The following is a 19,577-nucleotide window of genomic DNA, read 5'->3' on the forward strand; positions in this document are numbered from 1 at the left end:
GAAATAGTACCTCGGGTTAAGAACTTTGCTTCAGGATGAGAACAGAAATTGCGTGGTGGCGGCGCGGCGGCAGCAGGAGGTCCCATTAGCTTAGGGACTTTATTCCAGATTTGTGTAGTATTTACTCCTTAGTCAGGGAGAGAAAGTGAGACTCCATTCTGGGCTTCTTGCATTTCAGCTGCAACCAGCAAAGCAGTTGTCCATGATTACCAGATAGGGAACGAACTCTAGTATCTACCTGCAGCAAACAGATGTTTTGTGTGTGTTTATGAAACCCAGCAGGCCAGGATTTACTAGATGTGCACATTGGCCCAAATTACAAAGTGAATAGGGTGATTCAGGTGAGGTTTTCACAAGTCTTTTTTTTTTTAAAAAAATATTTTTATTCGAGAATTTTTTCCATATAAACATAACATACATAAACATACAAAGACAAAAACAAAACAAAAAACATGTACCATTTCATATCCTAATTTCTTGTACCTTTCTTCCCCGACTTCCTCATGCCTCCCTTTTCTGTATTCCAAATTCTTATCGATTACTCAGCAAATCTTCCCTTATTTTAATTTAGATTTAAACTAATCTTCCTTATTCTCCTTGTCTTAACCATTGCTAATAGTAACCATTTACTTTCCAGTCCAACATCATTCTAACTTTCATTAACTTTGTAATATTTCTTTAAATAGTCCTTGAATTTTTTCCACTCTTCTTGCGCTGCTTCTCTTCCCTGGTTTCGGATTCTGCTCGTCATTTCTGCCAAGCCCATGTAGTCTATCACCTTCATCTGCCATTCTTCCAGTGTGGGTAGCTCTTGCGTCTTCCAGTACTTCGCAATGAGTATTCTAGCTGCTGTTGTAGCATACATAAAGAAAGTTATATCCGTCTTTAACACCCCTTGGCCGACAATACCCAAGAGAAAGGCCTCTGGTTTCTTGGAGAAAGTATATTTAAATACCTTTTTAAGTTCATTATAGATCATTTCCCAGAATGCCTTAATCTTCGGGCAAGTCCACCAAAGATGAAAAAATGTACCTTCAGTTTCTTTACATTTCCAACATTTATTGTCAGGCAAATGGTAAATCTTTGCAAGCTTGACTGGGGTTATGTACCACCTATATATCATTTTCATAATATTTTCTCTTAAGGCATTACATGCCGTAAATTTCATCCCGGTGGTCCACAACTTTTCCCAATCAGCAAACAAAATATTATGACCAATGTCCTGAGCCCATTTAATCATGGCTGATTTAACCATTTCATCTTGTGTATTCCATTTCAGCAGCAAATTGTACATTTTTGACAAGTTCTTAGTACTGGGTTCTAACAGTTCTGTCTCCAATTTTGATTTTTCCACCTGGAAGCCAATTTTACTGTCCAGTTTAAACGCTTCATTTATTTGATGATAATGCAACCAATCTCTCACCTTCCCTTTTAATTTCTCAAAACTCTGCAATCTCAGTTTGTCCCCTTCCTTTTCCAAAATTTCCCAGTATCTTTGCCACTTGGACTCCATATTTAACTTTTTAACTGCCTTAGCTTCCATTGGCGACAGCCACCTTGGAGTTTTATTTTCCAGCAAGTCTTTATATCTAACCCAGACATTTAATAGTGCTTTTCTGACAATATGGTTTTTAAAACTTTTGTGTGCTTTAACCTTGTCATACCACAAATATGCATGCCACCCAAAAATATTGTTAAAACCTTCCAAATCCAAAATGTCTGTGTTTTCAAGAAGCAGCCATTCTTTCAGCCAGCAGAAAGCTGCCGCTTCATAGTACAATTTAAAGTCTGGCAGGGCAAACCCCCCTCTTTCCTTTGAATCCGTTAATATCTTAAATTTAATTCTGGGCTTTTTGCCCTGCCAGACAAATTTAGATATGTCTTTTTGCCACTTCTTGAAACAATCCATTTTATCCATTATTTGCAATGCTTGGAACAAAAACAACATTCTTGGCAATACATTCATTTTTATAACTGCAATTCGGCCTAACAAGGAAAGCTTTAAATTGGACCAAATCTCCAAATCTTTTTTTACTTCTCTCCAAGTTTTTTCATAATTGTCTTTAAACAGATTCACATTTTTAGCTGTCATATTTATACCCAAGTATTTCACCTTTTTAACCACAGTCAACCCTGTCTCGTTCTGAAACCTTTCTTTTTCTACCTGTGTCAAGTTTTTCTCCAAAACCTTTGTCTTTGACTTATTCAATTTAAATCCTGCCATTTGACCAAACTCTTGAATTATTTCCAAAACTCTTTTCGTGCTAGCTTCTGGCTCTTGCAATGTAAGTACTAAATCATCTGCAAATGCTCTCAATTTATATTGTTTAGCTCCGACCTGAATCCCTTTAACCAACTGGTCCCTCCTAATCATATTAAGCAAAACCTCCAGGACCGATATAAAAAGTAGTGGGGAGATAGGGCACCCCTGACGTGTCCCTTTTTCAATCTTGAACTCTTCTGTAACCACATTATTTACAATTAGTTTCGCTTTCTGTTCAGAGTATATTGCACCTATACCATTCTCAAACCCTTGGCCTACCCCCATCCCCCGGAGGTTCTTCAACATAAAACTCCAAGAAATGTTATCAAAGGCTTTCTCGGCGTCCACAAAAATCAAAACCGCCTTAGTGTTTATATTCACTTCCAACTTTTCCAAAATGTCAATTATATTCCTTACATTGTCCGACAAATGCCTTTTCGGGAGAAAGCCCGCTTGGTCCCCATGAATCTCCTCCATCAAAACTCTTTTCAGTCTCTTTGCTAAAATATCAGCAAAGATTTTATAATCCACATTCAATAACGAGATGGGTCGGTAGTTTTTAAGTTGAGTCTTTTCAGTCTCTGTCTTTGGTATAAGTGTGATATAGGCCTCACTCCACGTATCAGGTGCCCTTCTCCCCTCCATAATTTCATTACAGACTTCCTTCAAAGGCTGTATCAGTCCTTCCTTCAAAACTTTATAATATTTAGAAGTCAGTCCATCCGGCCCGGGGGATTTGCCCAACGTCATGCCTTGAATGGCATCTTCTATTTCTTGTGCTGATATCTCCTGATTTAAAATTGTTTTACTTTCCTGCGAAACCTTTTTCAGCCCATTTTTCTCGAGGAATTGTTGTATATCCATTTCATTCTGCGGCCCTTGTGTGTAGAGTTGTCTAAAGTAGTTCTGAAAACAGTTCCTAATTTCCGCTGGGTTGCTTATATTCTTTCCTTCCGCCTCTATATTTGTTACCGTGTTGAGTTTTTGTCTCTTCTTTATTTGCCAAGCCAATAACTTACCACATTTATCAGCAGATTCAAAAGTTTTTTGTCTCATTTGTTTAATTTTCCACTCTAATTCTTGATTCATCAGTTCCATATATTGTGTTTGATGAAATTTAATTTCTCTTAAAATCTCTTGGGATTTTGGCTTCGATCTTAATTGTTTTTCCCCTTCTTTTATCTTTTCCAAAATTCTCTCCTTCCTCTCATTTTGCTTTCTTTTCTTTAGTGTATTTTGCTGAATCAAAAACCCTCTCATCACGGCTTTGCTTGCGTCCCATACTATTCTTTTTTCTACTTTAGACCTTAAGTTGATTTCAAAGTAGTCTTTCAAAGTTTTTTGGGCCTTCTTGCAAATCTCCTCATCTCTGAATAAGGTGTCATTCATTCTCCATCTGAAGGAACCAGTTGTTGTTTGCCTCATCACCATCTTTACTGCATTGTGGTCGGAGAAAGTTTTTGGGCAGATTTCTACTTTCTTTATGTTCGGCGCCATACTGCTAGTCACCCAAATTTGGTCAATCCTTGTCCATGTCATTTTGGCTTCAGAAAAGAAGGTTCCCTCTCTTTCTAATGGGTGTTTTGTTCTCCAAATGTCAATCAAGTCCATATTGTCAGTCATTTCAAAAAAAGTCTTTGGTAGTCTTCCATCTTTTGTTATTACCTGTCTTTGTGCTTTGTCCATATTTGTTGAAACTACTCCATTCATATCTCCCATCAAAATTAAGTTGTAATCCATATGGTCCATCAAAATTTCATGCAACTTCTTAAAAAATTCAGCTTTCCCTTCATTTGGTGCATAGATTCCCACTATCAAGTACTTCTCTCCTTGAGATTGAATTTCAATTGCCAAATATCTTCCTTGATCATCTTTAAAAATTTGTTTCGGTTGCAACTTTTCTTTTGCATAGATCACCACTCCTCTCTTTTTTACTCTGTCTGAAGATATAAATTCCTGTCCAAATCTTTTATTTATTAATAATTTTCTATGTGCTCTTGTCACATGAGTCTCTTGTAGACAAATCAAGTCCAATTGGTCTTTCTTTAAGGCGTGAAATATATTTTTTCTCTTTCTGGGAATGTTCAAACCGTTACAATTCCAGGTTAGAAGTTGCAGAGCCATGATGGGATTATTTACTCCTTCCTCCTACAGCTCCCTGTTTTTGTTCCTCATCTGTCGGTGGTACCGTGTCCGTGTCCAGTGACGGATGCCCTTGTCCTGGAAATGTCTCTTTCTGTAGGTCTTCTTCGTGTTCTCCCAGGAACTTGTCTTTATCACTCACAGTCTTTATTCTTCTCTTCTTCCCCTTGTATTTAAAAGACAAGCCTTGGGGAAACTCCCACCTGAATGGTATGTAGTTCCTTTTCAGCAATATCACCAGGTCCTTATAGTGTCCTCTTGCGTCCAAAATACTCTTAGGAATGTCTTTGAAGATCTCAATATGAAAATCTTCGATTCGAAGGGTTGTTTGGTAATGCAGGTTCAATATTTTATCTCGCTCCTCCTTTGATCTTAGAGTTATAAGACAATCTCTGGGTCGATTCTTCTTCTGCCTTGTTCCCAATCTAAATGCACTTTCTATCTTGAAGTCTTCTTTCTCCAACTCCTGCTTCCAAAAATCAGAAAATTCTTTTGTCAAATCGTCCACCAGGTTATCTCCTTCCCTTTCCGGCACAAGTCTAATCCTTAAATTCCTCTCCTTACGTTGCATATCCAGCATAGAGAGTGCCAGCTCATACTCATCCAGTTTCTTGTAAACTGGTGGAAATTTTTCCTCTGCAGCAGTTGCAATTTCCTTAGCTTCCTCGGCTATCTTTCGTGTTGTAGATGAATCTTCCAATAATTTCCCAATTGCTTCTGCATTTGAGTTCACTTTGTTCCCAAGGTCAGTTATACTTTTTGTATTTAAGTCAATTTTCCCAGAGATTTCTTCAATTTTTTTATTTTTTATTTTTTATTTGTTTCAGCAACTTGTACTTTAGTTTCAGCAACTTGTAGTTTAGTCTCTGCGCCTTGCTTTTTTAGTTCCTCCAAAGAGTCATTTATCTTCTCCGGAGCTCCGGGTGAGATCCGCCATTAAGCGCTGGCGCTAACCGGAAGTCTCGGTTTTCACAAGTCAAAGTCAGATTGCATTGTTATCAAGGTTTATCAAGTTATTTCATGGAATCCTTAAAGTCCTGAGGACCTCTGTAAACTTGGGTATCCACACAAAATGTGTTGGCATTTAAAATAAAGCAACCACTCCATTGTTGCTGCTGCTGTTGCTTTATTGCTATTGTGTTTGTGGTTGTTGTTGAAGTAAAACCAAGCTAACTAGGGAAGTTACCCTGAACTCAAGAGGAGTGGAGAGAACCTTGATTTCATGACTAACAGGTCTAGGTTTAATCACATTGAATTATTTTCCTAGGCCACAATTAAAGTGATTTGTAATAACTAGTAGTCTTTTGTTTTCAAATGGTTGTGTTTTTCTGCAAGTTCTGCCTAGGAATGCAAGGTGTTCCAAAGAGCAGTGGACTACTGACATTCATCCCAGCTGCTTTCTGATTCTTAACAAATAAAATCAATACTACAGTCAATTTGTCTTCATTCTACTGACTCTCCCCACCCTTTCCTTAGCCTTCCGCAGTTTGCATTTGTTTGGTTACTAGTTTGGCTACCAGTTTGCAAACTTTTAAGAGAGCTCAGTTCAAAGCAGCAACAACAAGATTTTCCTTGTATATGTATTTGCAACATTTGGAAGTAGCTTGGTCTGTTTAGGATCTACTCTGTATGATTCCAGTTCTGTCCATCCTACACATTTCCAGTTTTCAAACTGATTGTTGTAGGCTGGAAGCATAGGAGAGGAAACATGATTTCCCTTTTTTATATTAAATCCTGTGCATGCAGGAGAACCACAGCTCCTCTCATTTTGAGGTTGCATCTCCCCAGAAGGGGCAACTATGTCTGTAAATTTCATCCAGTTATAGCCAAAAATCAAAAAGTCAGAGAAAGTTTCTCTTGATTTTTTTTTAAATCATCTTTAAGGGTGCCCCATACAAAAACTTCTGGACTGATCTGCTTACAACTCATCATGCTGAATCCATTTAACAGATCTGATTCACACCTCAATGACAAACTGAATCTGAAAGACACAGGGTGGATCCAAATTAGATTGAGTTCGTACTATAAGAAGTTGAAATGTTTGGGTCCAGACTTTTTATTATTATGCATTCTCTGCTAGACTTATCTGTCAGACTGGTACATCTCATTCTCTGGTCAAAGTGTCCCATTCATGAGCCTGGTGCTGATCCTGTCAAAGCAGATATGTTATGTTATCCCAGACAACCATCTTCTTTTTTTCATTCAAGTGACCAAAGAGTTAAACTTATACATCTTAAGTGTGCACTTAATTATATGTCATTTTACTTTCCACATGAAGCCTACTTCCTTGAAGTTCGAAAACATCTTAGTCCAATTAAAAGGTATAATTTCACTAGCTCTTTCCTTGCATTCTGTGGAACCAACATGACTACAAAGACTGTGACCTAAATTTATCCTGCAGCAATATGTAAATTTTATAATTCATATGGATGAGCTTGGGGGAAATAAAGCCAACATTAATAACTTGAGAGGGAGTCACACAGATGGGCCCATGGATGTGTTTATGCTTTGAATATGTGATTTCCACTTTGGACTGTTTCTGTCTTTCGTTGTCTCCAGCTGGGTTAGCCACAACACTTTAAAAAAGAATACACACATATGGATTGAGTTCTCTCCCCTTCCCTCCCTGCTCTCTCACACTTGCTCACCTCAAAAAGCACATCCCATGAAATTATAATCTGAGCCATCCTCAGCTAAATCAATCTTCAAAAACATCTGATATGACACAAACCTCACCAAAGTAAGCAGATGCAACTGTTTACCAATTAGCGTTAGGACTGACTCTGTCTTTATTTTTAGGAAAGAAAGAAAAAGGTTATCTACTGGGCAAGTCACTTGAGATTTTGAACGAATGAAGGAAAATATTCTGATGCACTGTAGTAAGAGTGATGCTTTAATAAGATCTACAAGCAGAAAACAAATTCCTGCTTTGTATGTTGCCATGCTTTCTTAGTATTAATGTCCTGGGGAGTAATGCAGCACTGTAAATATTATACATAAGCGTGATGTATCATTTATTTATTTATGCACAGCACTGTAAATTTCATTCACTTCTTAGTTCAGATGGCCATTAAACTATCGCAATAGCCATATTTTTAAGCAAATGTTGTTGTGTCTGTTGCTTATAGCTCTGCTCTGTGTGTGTTTGTGTGACGTTTTCCTCCAATGTTATTTAAAACATTACTGCTTTTTTAATCATTGGGCACCCATGGGATTCCTCCTCAAGATTAGACCCCAAGGGAAGCTCTTCTAAGGAAAGTGAAATGTCTCTACCCTTTTCTTCTTGCATCCACATTCCCAGGTCCAACATTGCCTGGGCCAACAAGGCTAGTACAGTCAAACTGAAAAGCTACCGATAAAGTTAGATAAAAACAAATGAATGCACATGGGAGAGGAGCTGTGTTAGTCTATTGCAGACAAAAGCAAATGGTCTTAAAGGACTCTGTGGGTACTCTCTCTCTCACACACACACACGCACACACACACGCCAATTTATTAGAATCATTATGACTTCCACCCTCTGCATTGTTTCCTGGGGGTAAGCTCGATTGAACTTGTTTCTGGTTGCATGGATTCAACTTGTAAAACATATTGAGCGTTTACAAAAGATCATGAGCCACGCAAAATACAATATTGCCAAAAAAAAGGTACCGTTTAAACTGCAAGCGATCTTGTAAAAACATTGTGGCAATTTAAACTGCTAGCATGAAGTACTAGCCCCATCAAGGAAAAGAGAAGTATCAATCTTCTGTTTGATTGTTTCCCCAATCTCTGATTTACTCTGTATCAACAAACTTGAGAGCCTTATTATCACTTCATTCACTTGACAGAACAAGGAGGATCATGTTAATACTCCAGCTCTGGGTGAGCTACACTCCCCAGTGTTTTCTGCTCATTACATCAACGTATTTGATTAATAATATTAGTCCCTGCCATTTGTTTCTCTCATTTTAGCTCAGGCTGTAGGGAAGTCCCCAAAAGACCTAATTTCCAGAAAAGTTCAAATGCCAGCAAAAACTTCAGACTTTAATGATACTTAGAGAAAAGACACTGATTTAATACCACTGTACTTTCTAGTGTGCACAAGGGAGCTCTCAGAAGTCTTTCATGTGGAGTGCTACCGTGCTTCCAGAGGATTTAGAGATAGTATTAAGTCCTCTGAGGTTTGTGCGATGAGTGACTTCTCTTTACTATTCATTAACATACTCTAAAAGACAAGCCCTCTCATTCTAGGGGTTCTGCACTTAGTCAAAAATAAAGGGGACAAGAAAAAGAAGACAGATCGAAGGCAAGGATTCTTGTCGTTGCTGTGGACGGGTGGTGAGACATTTGGAGACATGTGGCAGTTTCAATACGTATTCAGTGCACAACTGTGTCTCTTGAATTGCAATCTGTTGGTTGCTCTCCAATAACTTTTCACCACTTTGTGCAGGATATTTGGGGTGGGGAAGAAACAGCATAGGGCTGTAGGACTGTGTTAGGGTATCTGATTTGCATGCAGAAGGTCCAAGGTACAATCCCCAGAGTCTCCAGGGTAGAGTTGGAAATGTCTTCTTCCTGAAACCTAAGAGAGCTGCAGCCAGTCAGTGAACATAGGACTAAGCAAGATAGAGCAAAAGGTTTGACTTAGAATCAAATAATTGGACAGTTGAAAGGGACCCCAGGATCTTCTAGTCAAGGCCTTTGCAATGGAGGAATCACGGCTAAAGAATCCCAGATGGAAGACCATCCAACCTCTGTTTAAAAATCTCCGGTGAAGGAGGTGGTATCAGGCAACTTCATAAACTCCTTTGTAATATATGTGCCTACCCTCTTCTCTACTTCCTCTTCCACCATTATAATTACTTCACTCATATACCTGTGCGTTTCCAAGCACAATTTAAACTGTTGGTGTTGACTTTTAAAGCTCTAAATGGCCTTGGCCCAGTATACCTGAAGGAACATCTCCACCTCCATCGTTCTGCCTGGACACTGAGGTCCAGCTCCAAGGGCCTTCTGGCAGTTCCCTCACTGTGAGATGTGAGGTTACAGGGAACCAGGCAGAGGGCCTTCTCAGTGGTGGTGCCCGCCCTGTGGAACACCCTCCCATCAGATGTCAAGGAAATAAACAACTATCTGACCTTTAGAAGACATCTGAAGGCAGCCCTGTTTAGGGAAGTTTTTAATGTTTGATGCTTTATTCTGTTTTTAATCTGTTGGGAAACCCAGCCAGATGGGTGGGGTATAAATAATATGTTGTTGTTGTTGTGATTTGAGGACCCGATCCCCGCTTGGTGGAATAAAGACACGTGGACACAGTGTATAAGGTTAATGGGCAAGAAAAGGCCACAACTTTATTGATTACAGCATGTGAGAATGTATTGGCTTAGGCATTGGACCACGGAAGATTTGATTCCACCCACTCAGAGAGGGGTGAGTCTGAAGAGGGGTTAACCACCAGTCGGGGGAGCCTGTTGATGCTAATACAACTATAAGCTCTCCCCTGATGTCACCGAGGGTCGTGCCATGGCCACACAGGCATCGGACAGGATCCACGACCGCCGGATTCCTTTAACGGAATACCCAAAATTGAAGGGGTAGGCGATGGCCGCACCTTTCCCTTCCACACACCAACAACACATTCCGTGAGCACAAAAGGGCAGAATGGCTGGTGTGGCTGTATTTGAGCAGCAAACCACACCCCCACCATGCCAGGGGCCGTGCTCAACCGGGGGTGTGGCACGCCAGCCATGTGAGTGGGGCAGGGGACAGAACGCCCCCTGCATGATGCGAGAATCGTCTCCCGCTCACAACACCTCCCCTCCAGAAGGAGGAGAGGCCTTGTTGTTGTTGTTGCTGTATTACTGAAGTAGGCCACCATTTCTTAGGAACTCAAAAATGTAGAATTCATTGCAACTGATATATTAAAGCAATAAATGCACATACATATACATATGAGAGAGAGAGAGAGAGAAATAGAGCAAGCGAACACTATTGAGTCTTGAGGGCCAGGAGGAACAAATAAGCTTTCAACAAATGTCAAAAGCACATCACCATTTGTGCTCAACTTATTTCAGAAGAGGGACGATTCTGTAAGGTGGGTGCCACAACAGAGAGTGCTCTCACCCTAATTAATACAAGATAAGGACATAGGAAGTAATCTAGGTGTGGGGGGGAGGGGCAGGAAGTTCCAACCCAGTGAAAGGAATCAGTGTATCTAATTAAAGGCATCCAGGGGAAAATGATTCTGTCAGGATGCCCAGACAAGGACTGATGGGCCAGAGAACCCCAAAATGGTGGTTTGAGGGTGGCAGTCACCCTAGTTTGATGTATGTCATGGGAAAATCCATACCCTTGGTTAACCCTGCCTAATAATCAGCCAGCAAATGGGTTGGTTGATTCAGGATACACACCCAATACATGTGCCAAAACCTGCTAACATCTGTAATCAATAAAGTTGTGGCTTGTTTAAATCCCAAGCAGCTGTCCTGTATTTATGACAACCTTGCCCTGCCTTGGCTCCACCATCGCGCTTGGAAACACAATGATTCAAGGCACTTTGAAGGCACATGGACAGATTAGCATTTATATTATAATAACCATGCAAGAGCAAAGGGATGCTGAATTAAACAAGGCTTCACTAATTAATTTTGGGGAGAATACTTTAGATTTTAAAGGTCCTAATGAGCTTCTTAAATCAAGCACTTTAATTATACAGGTTAATTAATATTGCTCCAGTGCTCTAAAAATACAGAGCACTTCATAAGGTCTACGAAACCATCCTAATTAGTCACAGAAAAACATTTGATTCTGGGACACAGAGCAAAAAGATATTGTTGTTGACATTTTAGGATCCCTTTATCTCGTTCTGCTACTTATTTGTACTAGCTGAGCATAATTGATACAGGCCCACAAAATGAGGCCATCTCTGAGGAATATTACAAGAGTGCCAGCTGCCCTGGAACTTTGAGAAAAGCACCTTTTGCACATGCACCTGTCAAATAACTTGCCTTGTGCAACCTGCACACCATGTTTGAGAAGTACAGTAAGGAATACAGATAAGACTGGCATCGTCATTATTATTATTCACATGAATTAGAACAGAACACAGAGAGAAGTTTGTTCATGACCTGTTTTACAAGAATGTGAAGCTTGCAAGGAAAGCAGGCAGCATCTAGTCAAAGCAAAGCCATGTTCACACTATACATTCAAAGCATTAATATACCATTTTAAACAGTCATGGCTTCCCCCAAATAATCCTGGGGACAGTACTTCATTAAGAGTGCTGAGAGTTTTTAATAGACCCCAATTCCCCTCACAGACCTATGATGGTCAGAGGATGAATGGATTATTAAACCACTCAGAAATTGTAATTCTGGGAGGGGAACATGAGCCATACACTTTTCAGCTTTTAAGTGGAAGTAACCAGAAAGTACTTCAGTGCCAGGATAATAGTACTTCACTACCATCAGATAAATTTCCACAGATTTTAAGCACTTCCCAAGGAAGAGAGCAAAATGGGTGCTGCTGATAGATAGTTAATTGAGTTAAGAAGGGTGCACCTCTCGGCCTGTTTACCTCACAAAAGAAAAGACTGGCTACTCCTTTAGTACATTAGGAAATATGAACATTAGGAATCTATCGCCATGCACTGCAGCCTCCACAATCCCTCTCTAACCCCCTCCCAGAATCCAGCCATTTTAAAAGCGGGGGTGTTCATTTAATTCTAAAAGTTCAGAATCCAACAACCTTTTAGGTTATTGGGGTCTGCCCTCCCAGAAAATACGAAGACTTTTCCTGTAATTTCAACACACATAAACCGGATTCCTGTTTCACAGAGGATACCAGTTTTTTTTAAAAAAAAATTAAAATGCAGTACTCCCAGTGAAAACAGCTGTCATTATTGAGCTGTGACAGAAAACAAGATGGCAGCTACTGCTGTACACTAAAATCCCTAATGGGTGCACCATTCTTCCTAAGCCCCAGGCTGTCAAGTCTATTCACATCAAAGACTCTTTCAAAAAGTTTTTTCACCAGGATAACAATAAATAACCTTGATGACTTATAGAACTGAGTTTACAGAGCTTTTTGTTCTGTTCTGTTTTCCACATATATCTTTTCAAATATAAATAGACAAAAGCAAAAATCTGCACACATTTTTAATTCATTGAGAGAAAATGAATTGGCTTACTGGAATCTATAACCAGTCGTAATGAAAGAATGAGAAACAATAGGTCTATAGAAGCAAAAGGGGGAGACACTAGGAGGGAATCAATCAAAAGCAGGCCTCCTTGGAATAGCAGTAATGCTTCAAGGACACAAATGGCGCACTGGAAAATGCTTCTACTTATACCAACTCCCTGAACAGTAACAGCAACACAATAAATATTTCATATACCAAAAGACATTATCCTCAACGAATAAACTAAGGTTAAGTTACTTCATCCTGTTCCGTAAGGCGAAACGGTTCTCTGAGGACAATAAATTCAACTCTAACACTGAATCAACAACCACCGCAATGTTCTCCCTACCAAACAGGATCTTGTTATTATGATCTCAGAATTCTAAAGCACAAAAAAAAAAATCAAATGCCCATCTGCAAGAATGCAAGGTCATCTGCCCATTATGAATCTCTGTGTTCCGGGTTTTGAATTCCCTTGAAGCAGAAACAACATGTAGAACCAATCAAGAAGAAAGAAAGAGTACAGAACAACAAATGTATATACCAATTAACAGCGGAGAGATTACTCTGTCTAAGAATGGGCATACCAACCAGAGTTGGTAGTGATGCAACACGAGTCACTTCAGCCTCTAAAAACTAATATGGATTTAGGAGTGCAACCCAATTATTGGTCCCAAGATTGGACCCATACAAGAGACCCACCCACTCATAGGGTCTCTTGCCTGATCAGAATTCAGTCTCCATTATTAGGTTTCATCAAGCCCATTTCTGCTTTGAGGGACTGGTTCAGGGCATGCAATGCTGTTTCTGACTCAGATGTTACAGAGAAACACAGCCAAGTATCATCCACTTATTGGTGATGCTTCACTCCAAATCTCCTAAATCACATCTCCCAGCAACTGCAGACAGATGCTAAATAGTGTTGAGGAAAATATAGTGACTGCCAGGTAGCCAAGGCACAATTACTCAATGCTATTCTCTGGATCAATCCCTGCATGCAAGAATCAAGCCACTGAATACAGTGTCATCAACCCTCAAACCAAGGAAATCATACATGAGAATACTGTGGTCAGTGGTATTAAAAGCTGCTGAGAGAGCCAACAGGATTAAGAGGGTTGCACTGCCCCTGGCTCTCTTCCAGAGAAGATCATTCATCAGGGCATCCAAGGTCTATTCTTTCCCCAGACCATACTTGTATGTATAAATAATTCCTGAAGCGCAAATCAAATTCTAGAAGCCTTTGGTTGAGGGTGGCAGATAGGCTAAGCTAGACTCAAGGCTCTTGTGATTAAAATTACGCAGGACACAGATGTTGTTTTTTGCCACTATTGGATAAGAGGTTTGGCTGAAGTGTCTACAAAGGATGTATTATAAAGTCCAAATGTCCTTGGAGAGAAAGTTTATCAACTACCATTCTGGCCACTTTCAGAATAAAGGCCAATCCCCAGAAGTAATATTGTGTTCTGAGCTTCACTTATCCACAACTGGCTGTTCTAAATGATGCCCCAAGTCCCAGCTTCTCCATTTGATGAAGTAAAGGCTAGCCATTAGTACTAGGTTTCTACTGGATTAGAAAGATATTTTGCATTGGATTAGTCACTCCATCGATGCCATTGTATTCCACAAAGGAAAGCTTAATGATTTCATGCTCTTGTGTTCTAAGCATTGAGCCACTGGATTTCTGCCAAGCAAATGTTAAGTCTGTGCTGTGTAATAATTATTTTTAATCTAAGCTTTAGTTTGTGCAGCTGTCATTAATCAGCACCGTCTTCTTGCCTATTTGCTTTGGCATTTGAGGCCCAGTAACCATATTCGTTCAACTAGCTTAAATGCTGCACAAACCCTAGGGTGTATTGTTTATCTGTTAACTGTGCTCAATATAGATTTAAGTTTTGAGCTTCAAAGAAATGACATGCATTTTCTCCATAAAAAAAACTTATTCCATGCTCTTGGTACCCGCCTGCCATTTCCATTGTGATTAGAATGAAAAAGCTCAGAGAAAAGGTTGGTCTTTCAAAGCTCCGTCTGGGTATACATAAGGGACTTGTCAAGAAAGCAAGCTCATTATTCCATCCAAAAATGAACATAACCAGTTTAGAGTGAAACTGAGAAAAGGCAATTCGACTAACACGCTAATCAATAAAAAGCACTAGTTTCACAACATCAGATTTTAATTTGCTTCCAACAAACAAACACTAGCAAAATATTCCAAATCTTGTTTTGCTTTAAAAAAAGGAAGAAAGAAAAGCCTTTGTAACTCATCTATTTAAGACTGAGCTGTATATCCATAACAAGAGCTTCTAGACATATTGATTGCCATCTGAGAAGAGAAAAATTAAAACTAAAGTTACTCAGACATAGGGCAATTTACTGGTCAAGTATGGCAGTGAATGTGACAAATATATTTCTCCATAAGGAGGGGGATTGTCAAAACTGCAGTGTTCAGTTAGTTACAATATGTTTTTAAAATCCTATTTATGCCTTTACTCCTAAAATGCAAGAAAGACAATTAGACTGACCTTTGTGAAAGCAGAGAAAGAACTATTGGGTCTTCATGTGACATAAGTGTAAGACTTTTGCTTTGATCCGTAAACACATTCCAAAAACACAGCTCTGCACATGCCATCAAAGTCACACATCGAGTGTGCTGAGCAGCACAGAGCTGCTTTAAATCCACTGAAAATATGCATGTAGGTTTGTAGCAATGGACATAGCCCATGCTATATTGCTGAACTATACACTATCCAAGGATAAATATATTCACTTAAAAGGTTTGTTGGAAAAAGAAGGTATTCAATATATGCTGAAAATATAATATCATGCCCATCTGATATGGGAGTTCCAAGAGATAGGTGCTACCACACTAAAGACCCAGTTCTGATCAAAAAGTACCTTGTTGAGAGAATACAGTGGTACCTTGGGTTAAGTACTTAATTCGTTTCGGAGGTCCGTTCTTAACCTGAAACTGTTCTTAACCTGAAGCACCACTTTAGCCAATGGGGCCTCCTGCTGCTGCTGCCACGCCGCCGGAGCATGATTTCTGTTCTCATCCTGAAGCAAAGTTCTTAACCCGAGGTACTATTTCTGGGTTAGCGGAGTCTGTAACCTGAAGCGTCTGTAACCTGAAGCGTATGTAACCCGAGGTACCACTGTACAATAAAATTCCTACATAAAAAAGACCCTAAAGACCCAATTATGACATTATGTGGAACAGACTTCCTGGTCAGACTGTATCTTCATTAGGCTTTGTCGTGCAAAAGTCAGTTGGGTCAATAAGGGGTGATCTTTTAGGGAACCTAGTCCCAAGACAGATTTGTATACCAGAACCAACAACTTTGAACTTTGTTCATCAGCTAATTGGCATCCAAAGCAATTATTTCATCAACAGCATAAGGTGGGGGCAGAAGTCTTTCCCAGCTAACAGTCAAACCACTGTATTTTGCATGAACTGCAGTTTCTGGGTGAACATCAAGGGCTATATACCTGATAATTGTGTCTGTTCTTCATGCAATGCCCACAATCCATTCTGTTGTTCCATTGATGTGATATTCTAAGTAAGACAGTATCATCCAGATTCGTTGTGTTTTAACAATATGGTGGTTTTGTTCAAACTATGCTCTGTATGCTGAGTCCAGTGCTTTAGTGTTTCAGAAATAAAGGACATGCACACTCACTATTTAAAAAGGTGTGGGAAATAATTTTGTGAAACTAGGGACATTTAAGCACAGAATCTTTTAAAACTGAACACACCTGCAACATCTGTTTCAGTATGAGGGATGGTTTAAGATACGGAGTTTCTTCACGAGAATTACTGACGATTGATTTCTCAGGTGTCCAGGTCTTGTCCAAAAGCTTCAGCTACTGCTGAATGCTGAGGCTAGCCTGGTGATGGGAACAGACTACCACTCAAATATGACACCAGTGTTAAAGACCCACAGAGTCTTTCCCATCCATAAGTCCATAAGTGGAAACAACTTAACCAGAAGGACCACCTAACCCTGTATGACCCAAGAAAATCACCAATATCATCTGGGGGAGCACTAGTCACGTCAGTGAGGATTGTGCCTTCAGTGTAGGAACCCAACTCTGTGGAACTCCCTCCTGCTAGAAATCAGGTAGGCTAAAGTAGTTTTATTTCAGGAGCTTATTGCACCATGAATGCTAAGCTTTACTCTACAATATGACATTGCCAATGTGGTATAGTGGTTAGAGTGCTGGACTAGGACCAGGTAGGACCAAGTCCTATTCAAATCCCTACTCAGAAATGAAGCTGATTGGATGACCTTGGACCAGTCTTTAATTATCATTCAACTGTCAATCTATCATCATGTTGTTGTGAGGATAAAACAAAAACAAGAAGAAAATGAGGAAGAAGGAACCACTCCAAGCTCTTTGGTGGGATAAAAATATTTTTTTAAATGGCTCATCCCATTTACCTGAATGAACATTGAAGCTCTGAGCAGATTTCCCATACACATAACTGCTGCACAGGGACTTGATAGTCTCATAATTGTGTTCCTTAAAATATCATATATTGAATGAGCTTTTTTAAAATGATAATGTTATCTTTCTTAACTTGCTTTTCCTTCTTTAATTTAAGGTATATCTGCAGGAAAATTGGATGATTCATTCTGAAGAATTTGGATTTGACTATCATTAAAATCACTATTTTCTCTGACACCTACACAGTTTTTCTGCAACTGTAAGACTATTAATGCAAAGAATTATGGTTTAATGAACAGGATTAGAAGCCCATTAGAAAAAATCATTACCAAGATGTCTGTTTAATTTTTTTTCATTCAAAATACATTACTTATTGCATCCTTTCCTACATTCAGACTGAGCTGTGAGTTCCTAAGCAGCAGAAATGCTATTGAAATGACTTTTAAATGCCTTCAATGGGTCCAGTATGATATATGGAAAAGTAAAAATAGCAAAAGTATTCTAGATCCTGCTGAAGCCTTTAATTATCATTTGGAATAAGGAGAAAGCAACATGTCTAGACATTTAGACAAAGTATTGTGGCTTACTGGGTTAATGAAGAAATTTTTGCAAACACTTTGATGAAGAACTACTGTACTCCATTCTTCTGCTGTTTTTGATGACTATTGTTACTGAAATCATTATTATTTATAGGTTTTTTATATCTTTCCAATCTTCAAATCAAGAGCTCAGGGTGACTAACATCTGCATATATTTCTGAAAGGTTTTTCTTTTTTGGTTCACTATGCATTTGGATGTTTTATAAACAATTTTTTCACGATGGTTCCTAAGATCAGGGAACAATTTTTCATCTACTTTAGAATATAGTTGGGCACCATTTTGAAACAAGATGCTGAAAGGAACCTTTCACAACTGCACAAAGCTTAACCAAATTTTGTGTGATGGTTCCTGAGATCAAGGAGCAGGATTTTTGTAGGTGTTTGGATTTAGTTGGGGGCATTGTGAATTAAGATGTTGGACTGACCCTTTCAAAACTGCACTATTTTAACCACTGTTTTCCAAACCACTGGTTTTGGGTTCTTCTTAGAATTCCCCAGCAATGCCAGGTATGAGGATCCAAGTAAATAATAGAAAGCCATATTGTAAATTAACCATAATTATATAAAACTATAATTAAAATCACAGAACCACAGTCTAATTTTAACAGAGCTCAGCAGTGTCAATATCCATAATAGCAGCTTACTAAAATCCAATTTCCTTCACAATTCTGTAAAATAAAACTGTGTTTAACTGCCACTTAAATATTTCTATCGTGGGGTCAGCCAGGTGTCTTAAGGGAGGGACCTCTCTATTTCAAGGACTCAAATTCTGTTACCTTACTTCCTGCACCATCATGATAGCTTTCCAGAAGATGGAGCTGCCTTTTCTGAGATCCATAAATTGATACTCAGGAATGCTGCTGATTCAATGAGTCACAATAAATCTGTCATAGCCCATTGACATACCTAGACTGACTTGGCAGTTTGGCAGCAGGTGACATAACCAACAAGTTGGGTTTCATCCTAACTCTAGATTGCGTCTCAAGTCTCTGCACCTTCTGCTGCCCCCATTACCAAGGAATAACCAGACATAACACAATATCTTGGGTCAAAAAAAGACTCAACTTTATTGATTACAGATGTTTGGCATAGGCACTGGATAGAATCATTGGCTTCTAGCCCACATGTCAGAAGTATTCCCTGAGCCAACCCAACAGCAGGGGAATCCTGTGAATTACATCAAATAGAAACGCTCCTGATGGGATGCTGTCTTGAGGAGCTCTAGACCCTGCCTAGTTATCTGGACAGAAGCAACTCCTCCCAGATCCCTTTAACAGGATACCCTTTCTCTCAGAGGGGCAGGCACAGGCTACAACCTCCCCTCCAACCAAACTAAGAATTACCCAATGGTTAAACCACCCAAAGTTGTGACGTTTGCTATGAGGTAGGCAAAGCCACCAGACTAGATCCAATTGGCCCAGTGGGAAAATTCCTACCCAGCCCTGAATACAGTGGCCAACGATGTCCATACCAAGGTCAAGAGCAACCAAGAGCAGCCATTATTCAAAAAGCAATGAACTGGGCACTGAGGATAGGGCAATGCACTTTATATCTACCAGGAGCAGACCCAAAGTAAGCCTGCATGCTGTGTTGGGTCTGCCCCTTGGGAACGGCCAGCCTCCAAGCCTACCCATGATTGGCCAGTTTTGCAGGCAGGCTTGGATCCTAAACTCTGGCCCGCAATGCAAGCAGTTATAGCTCCCACTGACCAGGCAGCCACAGGATCAATGCTGGACTGCATTGGAGGGAAGCAGCGCTGGCATGCAAAGCCACCGCACCACTGATGGTAAGTGGACTTTGCTTGGCTCTTCTGACTAAGCATCACATCCCAAGAGTACTTCACCTGTAACTCAGATGACTAGTCTACTTGGTTATAACCCACTCTCTGCTTCAAAGATCATGCCTTGGTTGCACCTTCAGACTGACAGCCCTGCTAGTTACGTGTGCTCTTTACATTCTTCAGATATTT

The 19,577-nt window shown here is 39.7% G+C and overlaps 1 protein-coding gene across 2 annotated transcripts in view; it reads right to left on the reverse strand.

The window, feature by feature from the left end:
- Positions 1-19,577, reverse strand: part of MGAT4C (MGAT4 family member C) — a 320,040-nt gene that overhangs the window by 242,882 nt on the left and 57,581 nt on the right. The window lies entirely within an intron of this gene.

The sequence above is a fragment of the Podarcis filfolensis genome, assembly GCF_964270895.1.
Source record: "Podarcis filfolensis genome assembly, chromosome: 10".
Taxonomy (NCBI): Eukaryota; Metazoa; Chordata; class Lepidosauria; order Squamata; family Lacertidae; genus Podarcis; species Podarcis filfolensis.